The sequence below is a fragment of the Myotis brandtii genome, unplaced genomic scaffold (genome assembly GCF_000412655.1).
Source record: "Myotis brandtii unplaced genomic scaffold, ASM41265v1 scaffold344, whole genome shotgun sequence".
Lineage (NCBI taxonomy): Eukaryota > Metazoa > Chordata > Mammalia > Chiroptera > Vespertilionidae > Myotis > Myotis brandtii.
Window position 1 is genome coordinate 2255052 of NW_005363247.1, and position 10423 is coordinate 2265474.

A 10423-nucleotide genomic window follows, 5' to 3' on the forward strand; every position below is an offset into this window, starting at 1 on the left:
AATATACATGTATAATAAGTATAGTCCACTGCCTACAACTAGAAAAGAAAGCACAAATTCACTTTAACCTAAGAACCTCCTGGGGTTTGGGCTGCTGCCTTATTTTTCTTTCTCCCCTGGGGAAGGGAGTGAGGCAAAACTGCTAGTCAGAGACAGTGTTGAAAACAGTGAAAGTCAATTTTACCTTGGTAATTTTTCATTTGCTTCTTTCTTTAACTGCAGAACTCTTTTTTTTCTCTTTTTCTTTTCAGAATCACTTTTTTTTTTCATTTTTGGGCAATCTATTTTTTCCCCCAGAATGTAACCCCTTGTGTCCTACCTTAGGCTCCTCACTGAATGATCTCCTTTTCTTCTAATTATATTTCGTCACCTTGGGAGGGACTCACGGTGCTTCAGGATAAGCAACCCAGAAGAGCCTAAGGTCAGGTGTGCCCTAGAATCTGACTCCAGAAATTACAATCATGGAATAAGAGCAGGAGAGGGAAAGAAAAGGCAGAATGGGGAATTTGTAACAATATTGAGGCTCATTCTGAGGAATAATTAACCGAACAGCATCCTATGTTACATCACTTTCTTGAAATCTCAGAAGACAGACTGAAGAATTTAGGAAGCTGAGCTGACTCTGTTTCCTAAAGCTCATGGGGTTAACGAATTATTATATTAAGGGCAAGCCTCAGTTTTATTTCCTAAGTATTTCTTGCTCTGCAGCTCAAAATCCAGTGCTATTCACAAACCAAAAGAACAGAGTGTCAAAGCCATATTACACATTAAAGATACTCAAATTTAAAATATCTACAGAAGAGGAAATGGACTTAATTTGATAGTTGGCTTTTATTCCTGTTAAAAAAAATGGGTTCAATGAAATAGTTAATGGAGGTCAGCAAAAGAGATTTCTAAAATACTTCTTGAAGTAAAAGGGACTTCTATTTTGGAAGAAGTATGGGGACATTTGTGAAATACAGGTAGAGGAATTATAGGTAGAAAAGGGGAAAACATTAGCAGAGCTTTTAAGCCAAATCTTCAGCTGGGCTTTTGTTTAACACATATGCAAATGTGTGCACTGCTTCATTTGAATATTTATTTACTGCATTTGTGAAGGAAATTGGGGGATTATAGCCTCTTCCCAGCTGTGTTTTAGTTAATGACTGGTCAGCCTATTAGCCTGCTCCACTAAACGGATTCTCTGCACAAGCAACACCTTTTTTACCCTGACTGGAAATTCTTCACATAAGCAATAGTGGGGAAAACAGCAAACCGGATTCAGAGAGAGATGTGTACCAAACATGAAAGTGTTCCCCCAGAATCATTAGAAATCAGCAAGAAAGTTACCTAATGATGGTGATTTTTGTATTTTTACAATAAAGCAAACATTTGCTATCAAATATTGAGGGGGAAAGGGAGTCAGCTAATCAAAATGTTTCTTTGTTGAAGACTGTTTTGGGAAGCTGTTTTAAGGAGCCTTTCTATTCCTTCCCCAAAACTTGTTCCTTATTGTCCCCTATGAGTATAAACACACATCAATAAAAATGTCATGAATTACTTGGACAATGATTAATATTTGACAAATTCATTGGAGTGTAAATTTCACTATTTTCCCATATCTTCTCACTGCCAAAAAAAACATGGAAGGAGAAAGAGTAAATAACATTTCCTTAGCAACTAAACCCAATATATTATCATTAATCAAAACCAACCAACTTATTTAGATGTATCAATGTTAGTTATGAGAGGAAAGACTTCTATCATAAAAAGCTCACTTTAAGGATTAATGGTGAGCAAGTATTTAGGGCAAAAAAGCTCTAATATAATAACATGTTTAATAACTTATTAATTGTAGATTGTTATTAAGAAGAGTAGCATCTATTTTCTGTTATGTTTATACTAGAGGCCCAATGCATGAAATTCGTGCAAGAGTAGGCCTTCCTTCCCCCAGCTGCTGGCACCGGCTTCCCTCTGGCATCCAGGACCTGGGCTTCCCTCACAGCCCCAGCTTCGTCCAGAAGGATATTCAGTTTAATTAGCGTATTACACTTTTATTATTATAGATGTCTCAATCAATAGGAGAAAATTCATCTTATTTCCAAAAAGTCTCTCTTCCTTATTTCCTTTCAAATTTTATTTAATATAGATCTACTTTTCTGGGTAAGAACATGCACCAATTATAACACAGTCAGAACTAATCCATGGAAATTAATGCACCAAATTCTTACCATTAAAATTCTGTATTTTTTTTGTTTGGGTCTAAGAAAAGCCTGAACTTTGATTTGTTTTTATTAGTGAGGTGATCTTTATAGAACAAATATAAACTACTTATTTATCAAAAGCATTAATATCTAAGGTGATTTACATAAACAACTTGTTTGTGCTTATTTATGTGTAAAGTATTGCTGCAAATAAATAGATACCAACAGTGAACCTGAGAGCTACTTGGACGTGAGGAACTGCTCCTGGAGTAAAATGGTCACTTCCCTCAGTTGGAGACATGGAGTATCATACATTAGACTGACAGTTCAAATATTTACACTATAAAACAAGTAATACAGGATGACCTCAAACTAAACAGAGAAGTAATAATTATGTCAGTGAAAGAATATTACAAGACTCCTCTCCCAGCAACCTAATTTAGTGACTTCATTGCTAAGATCACATTAGTCCAGCTCATGATACTTAAAAACATTCAAAACAGCAGAAAGAAGCTTCAGGTACATAGCTCATGCTGTACGTCTCCATCAGAAGTGAATGGTGCACATCTCCATGGCATCATTTTCTCCCCTTCCTACAGGAGATTCTAATCCACCTCACAAGCTTGTCAGGCATATTTCTTGTTCCTTCCTTCTGTGGGGCAGAGGCAGACAGATTGCTGGATCAGATAGTGCAATACGCTGTATACTGCATTTCAAATGTGCCTTTTTTTAAAGCAGCAGATTTATTGATTTTCTTAAGTAGAAAATATGCACCCGGACATTAGACAAACACAGACTAAACACAGACTGAGGAAAAGCTGATAATTTGATTAAACTGACTGAGCTTTTGTTGTCTGTGTTTGGGGAATTTCCAATAACACACAAGTGCCAAGCGCCCCTCTTCTTCTGAATTTAACAAATGTAATCCAGAAGCACAATGAATTTTGCAATTACAGCGTATTTAGGGAATTCTTTTTCTTTAGAAAAATCTTTTGAAGCACCCATATATTCCTTTGAGAGGAAGATGAGGTGAAAATCTTACCTTTCTCAAGATATAGAACTTGACTCAAAAAGGAGTAAGTATCAAATAGGCACAAAAAAAACACACATTTGGTCTAATGGATTATTATATATCATCTACCCATCATCAAGATTACTGAGATGTAATTTATTAATTTGCTCAATTCAGGGGCCAAATATTTAAGATTTATAATGCTTCATAGTGTAGGTATCATTTCACATGTCTTGCAGAGCAGTTTGATTGTCTTGAGATTTGAAAAAGCTCTGGTTATTGAATTTATCCTTCCAGATGCCTGCAATTAAATTAGTGGTAGCAGGTGTGTGGGGGTGTGGATGGACAGGGATGAGGGAATAATAGCTAAAAGTATGTGAGGATTATTGAGTTTTATGAATTAGTTGAATGAGACCTTGTAAATTTTTATTGTGAACACCTCTGTACTATCTTTGTATCTTGTTTTTCTTATTTGTACCATGATATTGAGAAGAAAATCTAATTCCCTAACATTCTGCAAGAATCAAGCTATATAATAAGCATTCCTAGCTGCTTAACTATAAAGACTTCCATATTTAGTATTTTCTAGGCCTACACTTACTAGATATTTAATCATTCTTTTTTCATATTGTTCTGCATCTCCATTAACTATCAACTATTCTTTCACAATAATATTTTGTCCATCTCTACGGCTCAATCTTCAGGTTTTTATGACTTATCATAATGACACTTCCTCACCCTCTAATTATTCCCCACTCCAGTTTATATTGGATATCATTTCTAGAACTTTCCATTTATCCCAGCTAATTTGGCTAGTGAGATATTTGATTGCAACTTCTCACAAATATCTTGTGATTATATTTGAAACTCTGGACTCTTATCCTTAGACTATACCATATACATAGAGTGTCCCAAAAATTCATACACACACTTTGAATAATTATAAAGGCAGTGTTTATTAAAATACATTTCATTTTCAAAATTGAGCTATCAGCTGTTAAAGTGTGTATATACATTTCTCCTAAACAAAGACTTAGACTCCAAACAGGTAGTCATTGTGGTGACTCAATATAGGCCTAACCCAGAAAGTCACCAATTTCTTAATAAATGTTAATCATTGTTGGGACAGCTAAAATATTAGCAAGATAATCTCAACTTTGTCTTGAGTTACTTACTGAAATGAATTTCCATTATAGATTCCACTATTCATTCTAAAATTTCCTTTGAGTCAGGAATTTATGCACAAATTAAGGTAACAATGAGCTTTAAAATCACATGATCTTTTTTGTATTATAGTAGGAATTTAATGATTCACTCAGGTGGACTAAGGATGTTTAAACAAAATCACATAGGAGACATATAAAAATAACTTAAGTCTACTTTTTTCCAATTTTCCTTTCTGCCTTTTTAAGTGTATGACAAAGATAATTTCCACTAACTCTTTTTCACCCTGCATGAACTCATTAGGGAAAATAACATATAAGAAAAAACAAGTTGCCGGATATTTTAGGACATTTTATAGTTGTGTGAAGCTTATACCAATAAATTCCAAAGACAATTTAAGTATATTTCATCATTTATAATTTTAGCATTTATAAATGTTTTATATAATTTGTGGCTCCTGAGAACTAAATTATATGTAACCAAATTATGGCCCATTTTAATTTGTCATACATTTTCTTGCTCTTTCAATCTGCTCTTTTGAAAAGGATCTGGGGGGTGGGGAGTAGTTTCACTATCTGTATTAAATACAACATTTAAGTTCTTAATATTAAGGAGATAGTTTTCTTTAGAGAAGACTAAGATTGAATAACTAGAAGTCAGAAAACCTATATTCACCTTGTGATTCTACCTTGGGCAAGTTATTGACCTTTCTTAGTCTCTGTTTCCTCATCTGCAAAATCACAAAGTTAGATTCCAACTTAAGAATCTAAATTCATATATTTAAGTTCTATAATTTTTTTTTATCTTTGTGAAAACTTTTTTTTTGTAATAATGAGAATCTTTGAACTCAATAATTAGATCTTCACTACATTCTCGGACATCTGAGTATCGAATCAACCTCTAAAACGACCCACACTCCATGAAACCTAATTCAAATCAGGAAACTGTGCTGTGGGCGGTGTAGGTGTGTGCTCTTGCAGCACACAGGAAGCTTTGCCGGAAGGTATCAACTGAAAGAAGCACACATGGAAATATCCTGTCACCCATACTGAAACCTCCTGCAGCAGACCGAGGCCTTTCATGGGATCTCCCAAGCATGGCCACCCACAGCTGCCATCACACCATCCAGCTTCTCTTTAAAAAAAGGACTAAATATAGACTTTTATGATGTGAGTTTTGCTGATGATGTGGCTCCCAAATACCTTCAAAAAACTGGCTTTTCTTAATAAGGTTTTAATGTACTTTTTAACCCAAAACTTTATATATAGAACTTAGAAAATTCTTAGATTTTGGTGGAATGAATGGAAAAGAAATACTTTGTAGTGTCCATTAAGGAAATTAGTTCTGATGGTAGCAATGTTATTTCCCATATCTAAATTAAAAAAACAACAACACAGAACTTTGCCTTCTAGAGAGCTTACTAAATTATTTTTTTAAATAGCAGAAATATTTTATTAATTGTTCTTTTAAAGTGCTCTTACTTCTTGACAAAAATTATTATCCAACATAAATTCTTATTTTTTAAAAAAACATTATTTTTCTATTCAAACTTTCATTCCTCCTAACTCAGATATGTAGATATGTAGAGCCATGCAAACAAAGTTACAGTTACCCATTTCACATGCAAACATGGAGGTTTTTAGAAAACAGAAGGATGCAGCTGCCCATACAATGTCATTCAACCAACAAAATGTATTCCGAAAATTAAAGGTTGCTTCCTCTAACCATTAAGAGTGTCATAATTATTTTAAATAGTCAATCACCTAAGAAACATCAGTAACAAAAGTCCAAAATTTTCCTTAATACTAATTTAATTATTTTGTTTTACATTTATTTAAGTTTTACCCAGATCAATCTACATTATTTGAACAGAAATTAGTGGAGCCAGGCAATTTTGTTTGGTGTTGAAGAAGGAGGAAGATATAAATAAGATCTGGTCCTGGAGAAAAAGATATTTCTGATATGTTAGAGAAGAAAAGGAGAGGGTACAAATAACTATAGCACAAGGTTGAATACAGTAGGAATCAAAGTTTAAAAGTGTGTATGTGTGTGTGTAACTATGAAAATTTAGGCAGGTAAGAAACTGAGAAGATTTCAAGTAAGGTTGACATCTGGGTTGCCCTTTGAAAAAAAACAACAACAAGTGGGAAAAGTGGAGAAGCCTCTTGACCACATGAAGAAAGCCGCATCACCAAGGTGTGATCAACCAAATTCATTCACAGTGGTGTGATCTACCTGTAACAGTGCAGGGAGACTGAAGGAGGCTTTTAGGTGGTTCAAATCATAAAAATTAGGTTCAACCTCATTTGCAGAAGGACTTGAAAGCCACAGTGTAGCCTTAGGGTTTGTTTGATAGGCAATGAGAATCCATGGAAGAGGATAAAGATATGAGAAAGGAATGCTTAACAGTGATGAACTTGAAGATAGTAATGAGCAGTGAGGAGGCAAGATTGGATAATCAGAAGTAAATGCATCATTTGGGGACAGAGTATGATAATGTGGGCAAAGTCAAATAAAAGTCTGAACAGAATAATGACAATAAGAAATGAAATGCATTTCCCTTGCTGGGTGCAAGGGAAATTCCAGGCGGAATCAGAGGTGGCAATGATCATTAAACACATGTGAATGTGGGACAATGTAGGGAAAGTGAGAAGATTTGAGCTTGGATCACTGGCAGAGAGATAAGCTACTAACACAAGACATGGAGATAGGTAGGAAAGAACATAAAGACGGTGAAATCAACAGTGCTTAGGAGGTATCCAAATAGCACCTGGAGACGAGGATCCGCTGTAGCAGTGGGATTGTGATACAGAGATGTGGGGAGAAGAAGCGGCGCTGGAAAAAGCAGTAAAAGTGTCAAAATGAAGTGACCAGATCATGAATCAGCTAAGAAGTTTTTCAAAGAGAATTGTCTTTATTACTTAACTGTTCTGTCACCAATCAAAGCGCCATGCCTCCCTCCTCGCTGCCCTGTCCCTCACAAGTTCTCCTTTGCTAGGCCCTCTCCTCTCCCAGGTGTGGGCTCCTGATGACACCCTGAATCTTTTTTTTTAAATATATTTTGATTTTTTAGAGAGGAAGGGAGAGAGATAGATAGTTAGAAACATTGATGGGAGAGAAACATCAATCAGCTGCCTCCTGCACATCTCCCACTGGGGATGTGCCCGCAACCCAGGTACATGCCCTTGACCGGAATCGAACCTGGGACCTTTCAGTCCGCAGGCCGACGCTCTATCCACTGAGCCAAACCGGTTTCGGCGACACCCTGAATCTTAAAGTCTGCACCATTAAGGAGTTGCCACATTTGAGTAAACAAAAAGATTTACATGTCATCTTCATAAAGGTGAAAGTAAAACTTTTGGAAGTGGATGGTGTCACTAAAAGCAGATGGAATAGGTAGGAAAGGGAAGAGGAGTAAATTTAGGTTTGTAGGTGCAGGAGAAACTAGACCTGGAGAGAGGCACTGGAGGAGAATTTGGGGGGAAAGTGGAGTTAAGTGGAAAGAAGAAATGGTCAAGAAATTCACACTGCTTCCCTGAGATTAAGGCAGAGAATTCTGAGGGGGAAATAAGTAACCAGAGATGTTCTAGTAAGAGGTTTAAGTCAAAGGCAACCTTCTTAGTTACTAAAGGAAGACTCAGTCTATATTGACTAAGGCTGAGTAGGATGAGGTGAGCACTAGGTGGGGAGTGAGTAGATGGGTAGAAGAGATAATACTGGCTAAAGAAAAATATTTTTTTAAAAAAAGAGAGAAAAGGTCAGAATTTGTGTCAGACAGTAATTGTGCATAACATTCAATTGGAGAGGTAGTCTGGAGGGACTGAAGGAAAAAGGAAAATTTTGTTAAAATAATGTATGTAGCTGAGCAAACTCAAAGTTGTAGTTGTAATGACAAAATGTCTTAGGATGTGGTGATCAAAATTTACTTGTTCTATTGAAAACTTTGCCATCAAGCTGATGAAATTAGATATTAGATTTTTGAAACAACAGTCTTCTAGGGACTTGTGTCTCCCCTAAATTCATATTTTGAAGCCCCAACTCCCAATGTGATAGTGTTTGCAGATGGGGCCCTGGGGTGTAATTAGGTTTTGATGAGGTCATGGGATTAGTGCCTTCATAAGAAGAATCACCAGAGAGTTTATAATCTCTCTTCAACATGGGAGAATGCAGTAAGGAGGTAGCCATCGCACATCAGAAAGCACTCTCACCAGAACCTGGCCATGCTGGTATCCTGATCTCAGATTTCTAGCCTCCAGAAATGTGGAAAAATAAATTTATCTTGTTAAGCCACCCAGTCTATGGATTTTTTAAAAAATAAAAGGGAAATACAACAATCTTATAAATATAAGTCTGATAGTTTGGGTGCCCTGTCATTTCATAGAGCAAGTAACAAGCTCCTACTCTATCCAGATTAGGCAATGTTACACTTAGCTGATTTTATCAATGAGAGCTCACTCAACTCCTCCAGTCTCTTGGAGTGACCGAATTAGGTAGCCTGTGTCATTTAGATCAGTATAATGTGTGGCTCTAGAATAGTCACACACTTCCTTGGGGCTCAGGGTGGTAAAGGCAAGTAAAATTTTACCAAGTGATCTTTGGGGGAATCTGTGGTTTTACACTTTTTCCAGGAATTGAAGAGCAACAGAGAGTGTCTTGATTCTGTTGGAGATGTTGCCTAATGTCCGTTAACAGGAGAATGTGTCCCGAGCAGAGCCAGCCGACTCTGTCAGAGGCCAGCCGGCATTCATGTGGTTTATCAAGATCATCCCCGTGAATGTCACTGAGGAAGCAGCATCTCACTTCTTAAAATATCTCCTACAAAACTAAAAGGAAATTGCAACAAGCATGGCATCTGGGAGTGAGGTACACAGCTGCTAAAGACAGGAAATTTAAATTAAAGCTGCCTCTTTCCCCCTGATTAGATTCTTTTTTATGTGTGTTTTTTTCAGGTCCCATGATAATACAAGATGAACACAGACTATCAGAGAGACTTCTGACTTTCTCTGTTTTCTAAGAAGTCTGTCCAATGTGCCTCAAATTTTCCATTGGTGGTTGGTCTGGTGACACTAGCAGAAGGAACAGGTTGGTGGTTTGAAGAAAAAAGAGGGAGAACAACTTCCAATTGCTTACAATTTCTATTTGGCCAAGCAGTAAACACAACTTCTAGACTTGCCAGCCTCCTCAAACTGGCCATTTTTATCTCCCTTTCTCCACTAGCTGCTCAAAACCATACCCCAAAGTGCCCTGACACAAAACCACTGGAGGGTGTGGTCTCTGCTTGTACCGGGCAATGAACAGGGAAGTTATTTATTTCTAGGGCATCTCTGTTCAGTGACTCATGTTTCGACTGGAAAATTGGCCACAGCTTTCTAGCAGCTCTTTCCTGCCAGCTCTCCTGGCATTCTACCCAGTGCTCCCACTATCCCTCCCCCTCTCTCCTTGCCCAGTCTGCCTTTAGAAAAGCAGACCAAAGCCCCCACTTAATAATAGTCATTGTTCCACGTTAACCTTGAGGATCTGGGAGGAAGGACAGTGAAGGGCGTAGCTGTGTGCTATAATGAGCATTTGGCGCTATAGCAGGTGGAAAAGACTTTGGGGATCTGGACAGATTAGGAAGAGAGGGGGCTCTAGCAGATGTTGAAGCAAGATGATGTATTGCTGCTCACTCTGGGATTCAGACAATACCAGTGCAAAAGTAGAACAGGGAAAAGGGGGAAAAATTGATCCCTTTTGATACAAACTGGGCTATAAACCAGACACACTTGAAAGTGAGCATTTAAGAAAGACAAATTTGTTTTCTTACCCTGCATTTTCACCTGTTCGTTTTTGTTTTTTACCTTATGGCAGATCAATTGCCAAATTGTTCTTTTAATTTGAATATTCACTACATCCAGGATTTGACTTATTCCCATCAGCTAAAGTCTCTTATTAATCTGACTTCTTTGTAGTAAAAGAAAAATAGAAGTAGATTCATCAAGAATTTCATGTTGCTTTCAGAACCAAGAAGCTATATGAAGCAAAAGTGAATGGTATCTAATTAATTATTAGTTTTACCATTTGAAGA